Raw genomic sequence first — 9,720 nt, forward strand, 5'->3', positions numbered from 1 at the left:
AAATTCTAAATATTTTAAAATAATTATATTTAAATAATTAGGCTATGGGCATCGACCGAACTTGATAAGCACACAGCAGCAGCAATAATAATTGGGCTAACTTGAAAAACTGGCAGCTCTTTAATGTGGTTAAGCAGAGCACAAGGGTAGCTGGCTAGGTTTTCACACTTCCAGCGCTGCCGGCAAAAAGCGATGGAAGCGATGGAAGCGGTAGTAGCGGTAGTAGCGGTAGAAGCAGTGGCAGCCATGCCCTCACTCAGTTCTCATTCTCGAGTTCCGTTAATACGATTTAATTCAAGGAGACAAAGACCTAGACAACAAACAATAACAACACACTTGATGATCGACGAACTATACACGAAAAGCGAAGCCAAACTCACGAAACCTGTTCAAAGATTGCTTTTTGAGTCATAATTTACATGCTTTTTTATTTATTATGCATTATGTAAGTGGATGCTAGTAACTGTGTACAGGTTCTGAGGCTCTGATGCTCTGGGCCAACAGCCCAATGGCCATTTCTTGAGAGTTTTGTAGTTGGGCGCCCTACAAAAGCCATCGCAGCAGCAACAGCGACTCCATGGCTGGCTGATGGTGCTGGTCAATGCCACTTCCGGGTCCAAGACGTGCTTGTCTAATGCTAATTGAATGAAAGCTAGTATTCGTGCCGGTACTAAATATATATTCGCTTTGCTTTGATTCGGACTCAGATTCGGATTCGAGTCTTGTCAAGTGTGCTGGGGTCAGCCGAAGTTCAAATTTGGTGATTTCTGTGCTTAACTGTGTCACCGGCATATTGAACTTGACCTTGACTTGGCTCTAGTCGTGTTATGCTATTAATTTATGCCGTTATTAGCAATGCGCTCAGTTTCTAACTGCCAGATACAGATACAACCAGATACCGTGAGGCGGCCTGCATAAAATGTGGGTGAATGTCGTTGACACTGCGTTGGCTGCTCGCTTGCAGTGCTGCGAATAGTAGCGGTATTGGAATTCATTATGAACTACCTTACACTCCCTTCTCTCGCATTTCTGCAGCACATCACTCATACGCACTGTGGGGTGAACTCTTCCGGTTGGCGCTTCTGTGGCTTTTGTCTGTCGTAACAAAGGCGTAGCGCACACACAGCCACACATAATTATATGCGAAAGATCTGATCTTTTATCTTAACTGCAGACGCGTTGGACAGCAGCGGCCCAACGGCAACAGCCAATAAATGGCCGTCGATATAGCGCCCCACAAAAAACAAAAATTGATAGTAATAATAAAAAAAAAATAAACAAAATGAAATCGAAAGACGAAAACGTGCGCTCGCTTCTGCAAATTATGCAAATTTCCTTCCGCAAACATTTACATACAACCATACCGTTAACAATATTACTATATAATTGATTCCATTTGTTCTTGTACAAATAAGCCTTTTCAATCAAAAACAAACAACAAAAAAACCAACAACAACAGCAGCCGCAAACAATACGAAATCCGCGACAAGTAATTAAACGTTCAAATTTCGTAGACGCACACAAATGTATGCGGAATTTTTAATTTTTGCAAAACACAAACATTTTGTGTCGACATTCTTTTGGCATCATACGTCAGGAAACGTCATGTTTTCTACACCAGCAATGTAATTTAAAATGTAAAATTGTCAATCATGCCATCAAATTGTTTTCCGCATTTACCCGAGGGGGTTTTCCCCGAGTTATCAGGTCGGTTTGCTTGCAATTTTCAATTGTTCGGCTAAGGATCGGTCCAGAAGTCTATTACCATGGCAGCTCATGGCACAGTTGCATGCAAATTAAATTAAATACCATTTCAATAATTGTTAAAAATTATATCTTGGCAATGCGGATTTTCGCTGAATTATTATCTAAGCTATAAACCAATAATTTCGGACCTCAAGGGAATATCCTTTAAATAAAACCTTATGCCCATTAAATCTTTGTATCTATATCTAACTAACTATTGAAAAATAAATTGCGCAGCATTCTGCTTGCTTCATTTTGAAATCATGAGAAAACAGAAACTAAAATCTATCGAATTTCAAAATTTGTTCGCTCATAGTTCTGATAAATTGAAAAATTTTGCGTGCATAGAGTTGTTTCCAAAAACATTTGCTTTGTAAAGATTATACAGGGGCAGGGTTCCAAAGTGTTGATTTTCGAGCGCTGCAGCCATAAAACTTGTATGAATCGAAGATATAGCAAACAGTGTAGAAACTCTCCACATAGATCATGCATCGATTACCCAGCCATTAGCTTCGGAAGATATGATATGGTTGGATGGATATGGATATGGTGACCCCAAAAAAGGAATAACTTCATCTGATAAGTATTCCGAAATCATTTATTTATTACTCACCTTTATTCACCTTTATATATGTTGAAGAATTTTAGTTGAAAAGGCCCCAGATATGAACAGGAAATTTTTAAAAGAATAGTTATAACTTCTTCCAAAAATTTCGAGCATTGGAAATGAAACATGTGTGAGTACTTCTTACGGAAATCCCCATTTTCTCCGAAAGGTGAGTCCTAGCATCTTTTTTGCTGAAAACACGAGTAACTTCAAGCTCGACCGTTTTACAAAAGTTTAATCAGATTTTCGGCTCATGCGAATTTTTTGATGCCGGCACTTGTAAATTGTTTTTATAGTTTAATTAACAGTTTTATGGCCTTGCCTTTGTGCACGACAAGTGCAAACTAAAAGTTGCTTTTGTTTTTCGGTTTTTGTTGTGTTGTTCCATTTACTGTTATTGCTTTTTAACATGCCTTAATTAAACGTTTTAATTTGTAACATAAACATTAAATGACGCATATAAGCCCATCAAAACCCTTTATTTAGTCAATTGCGGAGTCGCCACCTAGCGTTCATTTTGAAAGCTCAACTTTAAGCTTTGCAACATGCTGCCAGATAGTTTTAAATTGCAACCGTTGGCAGTTAATACATTTAAAAAAGTATTCTTTAAATTAAAGCTTTGTTTTGTTTAAGACAAAGTTTAACTTGTATCAAAGTTTTGGATTAGATGAAGAAAATAAGAAAGCTTCCATACCCTTCAACCATTAATCTATGATGACTATAGCTTAACACTAGAACAGGCAACCCGAAAGGTTAGGTGGCCTTTATAAAGTAGGGGACATATCAAATAACCCAGTAGTGCTTAGAAATCAAAATTATATTCTTAAGAAGATTCCATATTTCAAGCTTCTAGAGAATAAAGCGCTCATACAGACTACAAAATGGCGGAAAGGGCTACATATATCGGTTTCTCAATTGTGTTTAGAAACTAATTTACACCTTTTATTTGATAACGGCTGCGTATATAATAAATAATTAATACGTTTTTTTATAGCACACAAACAAGAAAGATATTGTTTGAAGGCCACTTGTAAACTATTATATTTCCCGACTAAGCCCGACTAATTGCGTTTTGGATCAAGGAAAATTAAATAATATTTCAATAAATAACTTGACAAACATATTAACTTTTTGTATTCACTTGGAAAAGCTTACACTATTTGCATTAGTCAAGTGACTTGAATTTATGGATCTTTATTAGCACAAGAATCGCAGGAAGTATAACAGCTGGAATATCCAAACGTGTTTAAGCCTTAAACAGGAGAAACCTTCAGTTCTCTTGAACTGTAGTTCCACGATTGAAGGTGAAGCAGATTGATCCTTTATGGGATTGAAATCTTAGCTTTATTTTATTCATATTACTGGCAGTTTATATTTATTTTTCGAACTCAAAAGAAACACAAGAGAAATGTTTCTCAATATACTTTCAATTATTTTTCGATTCAATAAGACTTATTTCATTCTAACTTTTCGCAAATACACACAAATTATTTTGTCGCGTCAATCGATAAAATGTAAACAAACCTAGAACAGGTTGTTTATAAGAATAATTGTATAATTGAGTTGTTTATTAAATAATCACGATAAACGGAAGTGATCCACATTAGCGTGCACTGACAAAAGCACCGTCCAATAGGATTACATTTCTAGTTAATTGTGTAGCTGACTTGGAATTTTTTAGCCATTGCTCTCGGCCATTTCCATCGTGGAGGCATATTATGGCTTTGCAACAATTAAAGCCGTTCTGACGCATTTCTATAGACCTGCAATTTTTTTCACATGAAACAGTTACATTATGAAAGGAATTATTTAACTCGGAATTGTACAGACGTTCGGATAAAGTTCTAGTCATCAAGTCATCAAGCTCGGCGTTGGAAATTCTGAAGTTGACAATCACATTATGCGTATTTTTGATGTTTGTGTCTCTGAAATAGATTCCTCAATAAAACCAACTTAACCAAAAAGCATCCACAAAAGTTCGATTGGTAGTCAAGCATTGATGCATTAAGCATCCTGCTTCTTCGATATATCCCGAACATTAGAAATCGAAACACATCAATGCTGGTTGTTAATCTCAATCATATTTGTTGAGTTTTAAATTCATCGAAAAATGTAGCCCATCTCCTGAAACACTTTAATATTTGGGAGCTTTTATTGACATACGCGCTTATGCTGTTTAAAATAATAATCTTATTCTAATTCGCTACAATAACTTTATTAAAACAGGTTTCTGAAGCACTCGTCCATTACAAATGCCGAAAAGCACAGACCTATTACTTTAATTGGTGTCATTGCACTGCCCATCAACATCATCATCATCACCAGCAACATCATCATCATTTGATGATGCATGGGTATTACGCATCAGAGAGGAGTTGAACTCGTTTTGACCACGGAAGTGCGACACTAGACGGAATGAGTTAAAAATCAGTCAAGTCTGCGCAGGCCAATCAATAAATTTGCCAATTCAAGCGGCATGCCGTGTGAGGGGCTCAATGGTTTCGCGGCTAAAGACCGGCAACGAGCGATCGATACCGTTGGGTATTTGATTTGCATGCCCTTGAAGGAACGAAAACGAGTTTTGCGCTTTGATAACGAAAAGTAAATGAAATCAGAAATAAAAACAGATTAATAAAGAAAACGGCGCTTCCGTTTCCTGATCGCGCAGTACAGTTATGAAGACGAAGCAAGTTGTTGCTCAGTGCTAAGCGGTCTCGTTTAGCAAATAGTGATCATTGAAAATTCTAGGTTTTCTTCGCTATCTGCCACTTACGAGTTAATTATGCCTGTCTGCCAAAAATCGAAGAGAAGACCCGCGTAGCCGAGTAGCCGATTAGCAAAAACAACATCACATCACAACACAACACAACGCAAGACAAGACACCTCAGAGCACAAGTGTGTCAAGTTCAATGCGAACTCCTAATTGGCAATTAAAGAGTAGACTGTTCTTAGCCACAAAGCCGACTAGCTGTTAATTGTCAGTTGAGCGCATAAATTAGTTAACGAAATGCCGAGCAGCTACCAAAGAGCAGAGCTTTTCAAGTTCAGCGCCAGGGTGAACCCTGTAGCCAAGAACATTTCAGCCAAGGCATAAGACCAAAAGGCATACATAATACTTAATGCTATATAGTATGTGTGTATGTGTGTATGTATGTTTATGATTCTGCTGAAAGCGGCTTGTAAACAGCGCAATCATTGGGGGATTTGGAATTTTTGCCTTAGTTGAATTATGAAACAACGAAGAAAAACTTGTCCGGTTGGGTGCCTTGTTGTTTGTTTGTTTATTAGCTTTTATTTGTTTTGACTGCTCATGACGTCGTTTTGTACTTTGACTGATCTGGCTCACTGTCTGGCCATTCATAGAAATGACGTGAAGCGTATTCACTCAGCCAAGCAGCTACTGTCTTTATACTCAACCTGACCACAACAGGCTGGCAAAAAGTGCGCACACCAATTTGTCTATGTGTCACTAATTTAATGTTTCTTCAATTGAAGCTAATTAGAATTGAGTTGTACAAGCTATTTGGGGCATACTTATTTGTCAAAGTCCAGAACTTTGTGTGCAAAATGTTTGCATATCTAATCGTAGCTCATGGAAGAGTTTAAAAAACCACAAGTAGTTTTTAAGGAAACATCAAATCTTCTCCTTTTTTCCTACAAATAAAAAGTGTTTAGTATTGCTGTGTTGAAAAGTATAAAAATATATAACTAATAGGCTCGTATTTTATCTAAGTTTTGAAAAGGAAAATAAGTTTGTTTTCATTTATTTCAGGGCAAAAAAAAACATTGCATTGATTGACGATTAAATAAAAAAAAGTTTGTTTAATTAAAATGGCATTTTCGAAAATCGATAATAGACAAACAACGTTGAATACAATCCTAACATTTTCCTAATTCAGCAACAATTTCTCAATTGGTGGGCTATTTTCCAAAGCAGGGCTTCCATTATTCAGAGTATGTTGATGGTCATTAGCTTTCTGATATGGCCACTCATTTTCGTATTTGGCCAACTGATTAGCAAGTGTGTGCGGCGAACGCACTTGACATCCGTTTAGTTAAAGCCAAAATACTGAAAGTTGGCCCTCAGTGGCGTATGCTGTGCCCCTCGCCCTTGCACCTCGGGGTGCTCCGTAGACCTCTGTGGCTGGCTGACTTGGCGCGTGCTTCCATCTCGTACTCTCGGCGAGTTGGCTTTCAATTGTGGCCAAATCATTCTATTTGCTTGACCAAAATATATACACACACACACACATGTGTATATATGTGTGTGTGTGTGTGTGTGTGTGTAAATAGTGCTTGAAATTCCGAAGCATTGGATAAGTTACGAAGCAATCGCAATCGCAGGCATTGTAGTTTTTTCTTGGTAGCTAAATAGCAACTCATAACTTGTTTGTTTTCTTGTGGCCAGATCATGTTTTTGGTGTTGTTGGCGGTGCGTAAAAGTTTTTCGAGGCCGTCTGACTGCACATAATTGCTGCAAACTGCACCACAATTAAGACCAAATGATGCCGATGCTCCGATAAGGCACGCTATTTGGGCCAACACATTAATCGGAGCGGCATAACTTTTATATCATACTTGGCAGCAATTATAGCACAACAACGATACGAGTAACAATAACAATTAGTAATTGTTATTCAATGGCGCAGGTAAGCGACAGTTAACAATTACAGTACACTAATTGCAAATTATAGGCCACAATTCAATCGGTACTGACATTCCTTTATAGCCGCTTATTAATGTGGGCTGATCTTGCGCGTACACCTTCACCTGTTGCTGGAGAAAAACATGTTTAATTCAAAAGTTTCCGTTATCAATCAAAACAAAAACAATTGCGAACGCACGCGTTGGTTCAGAGGGCAACTGCATGGGAAAGGCGCGAGCGTTTAAAGTCGCGCGCAAAACGCGCCCATCACGCAGACACACCCTGGGGCAATAGTGTAATGAGTAGGTGCTCATTAGCTTAATTTCCAGAATTTTGGCATGTGCTAATTAAAATTATGGCGCAAATATTGTATTCGTTTTATGAAACTTTGGATTTCACTTTTAATTTTTTTGCTTGGCTGAACTTTTAAAAACTGTTGAGTGACTCTTGATATTTGAAATACATATAGTATATAGTATAGTATGTGTTATAGTATGTTTTTGTATTTGTTTGTCTACCTCAACCTGCTCATTAGTATCTATGTATTTCAGTGAAGCTAGCGAATCGTATGCACTAGGAAGAATTAGAGTAGAATATATTCAATTTCTCCATAGAATACCTGAATATGCAAAACTGCTTCCTACCCTGAAACCTGTGAACGAGCCCCGAACAAAGCGCATCGCCTGACTAAATGTGTGCATAAATAAATGTATACCGAAAAAAAAACATGCTCAGTAGTATATTAATTATGAGTCAAAGCAATTTGCCAATGGCGAAGATGTGCAAACAAGAGGGGAATCAAAAAAAACTAGAGCTATCAAGATGCTCAGCCAGCAGCAGTTTCATTTTCATCGGCCATTTATTATCGAACTTGGACTTGGTGAGCCACGTTGCCAGCGACTTCGACTTCCGACTAACCTAGACCTAGACCGTGAAATACCGCCGGGTTGTGTGTCCGTCTCGTCGCTGTTTCTCCGCGTCTTCTCTGCCATGTTGTACAGTGGCACGTTTCCCGCACTCTCTGGTCAAAAATTCATTGTAAGACTCATTTAAAAAACCCAAGCATTTCAGTTTTTAGCTCCAAAAAAGTAACTGTCAGTCAGTACTTATCAATCATATAAAAGAAATAATACTTATAGCATTCATAAAATGTCATGACATGAGCACTTATTAATTTTTTTATAATTTCAACAAACTTTGTTTTTATTCTTTAGTTATTGCTATGAATTAAGCAATCCCCCCAAAAACAGACTGATGGAATCATTTTTGAATTAGAGCTAATTCATTTTTAATGGCACTATTGATAGTATGGATGGTTTAATGTTTGTTGCACTATCTAACCAAGAAATAGTAGCAGAATGGAATCATTCTTAAAGAAAGACCAAACTGTGTTCAGAATATTTGAGAGATCAAGTACATATTGCTAACAGAAATTAGTTAGGAATCGCTTATCATGCACCGCAAATGAATACAATTAAGGAACTATTTCGAAGGATCATATTAAAATAAAAATTAATCATATTAGTGGCGTGGAGACAATAGATAATAGATGTAATGTCTTCTAAAGAAATACTCTCAAAGTTCGGCGGCAAGGTTCTTGTTACATCTTGCATTTTGGATAAGGAAATAAAAGCATTCCAGACTTTTTCCTTTGGGCGGTACTTTGAAGCGCTCGCTAAAAGTAGGAGAATAAAACCTGAAACCGAATTTCTGTTTCAAAAAGTTTTAAGTTAGTTCTATAAAGATAAAGAAATATGACAAGGAAATGCCAGTTAGGGTCATTGACTTAAGTGACTTATTTCATTTACGTGGGTCTTTGGAATAATATTTGGACATTGAAAAGAGCTTAAATGGCCCACTGTGCATCGCTGGGAGGTGAAAACAAAAAGTGCCAGCGCTGGCTTAGTCAAGCAAAGCGAATTTATGACAACAACTCAATGACTGTCGATTTCATTTTCGTTTTAATGTCATCATCACCACACCGTTAGTTAACCGCTGGTCGAGCTTGGCTTGGCTTGGCCTGGCTTAGCTTGGCTTGGCTTAGGCTAGTCGATTGCAATGTCATCCTGCACACACACACAGGGGCAGACACACACACAGGCACACTCCACACATTCGCACAAAAGCGCCATTGAGAACACAGCGTCGTGGCATGGCCAAAATAATCAAGCACAGACAAAAGGCCAAGTGCTGCATCACGGCCTGGCCGTCTTGAACTTCAAAGAACGATGTGACGCGTCTGACAATCGCGGCATCGCGTCGCGTTAATTTGTCAAGCGCTCCAAATCGTTCTGTAATGTCACAATTTAATTGCTCGCCATACATTTTGTTGCCATAATTAACATTTTTATTGACACATCTGCAGACCTCGACAAGGTTTTCACTGTACTTTGTCCGGTCACGTTGTTTCGCTCACGCAGAACTTTATTGGAGCTTTTATGGCACGCGGCTACGGCCGCCGCCCGCCCTGTCTTTATAATGTTTAGGGCCAAAACGATTCCAACCGTCACTTAGTCAGTCCGCCTGTCTGTCTAGCTGCGAACATGTGGAGGCAAGCTTGATTTAAAAATAGATTTGTCGATTTGAACTCTGGGAAAAACTTAAGCCCAACCTTGACATCTTAAACACCACACACTTCTCAAAGCCCAAGTCATCACTACTTGTAGTTGTCTTCGTTCTAAAGTTGTTCAGCCTCGCAATCTGCATAACACACGCTCTGTG

This window comes from Scaptodrosophila lebanonensis, unplaced genomic scaffold (assembly GCF_003285725.1).
Source record: "Scaptodrosophila lebanonensis strain 11010-0011.00,11010-0021.00 unplaced genomic scaffold, SlebRS2 tig00000024-arrow-pilon, whole genome shotgun sequence".
NCBI classification, from domain to species: domain Eukaryota; kingdom Metazoa; phylum Arthropoda; class Insecta; order Diptera; family Drosophilidae; genus Scaptodrosophila; species Scaptodrosophila lebanonensis.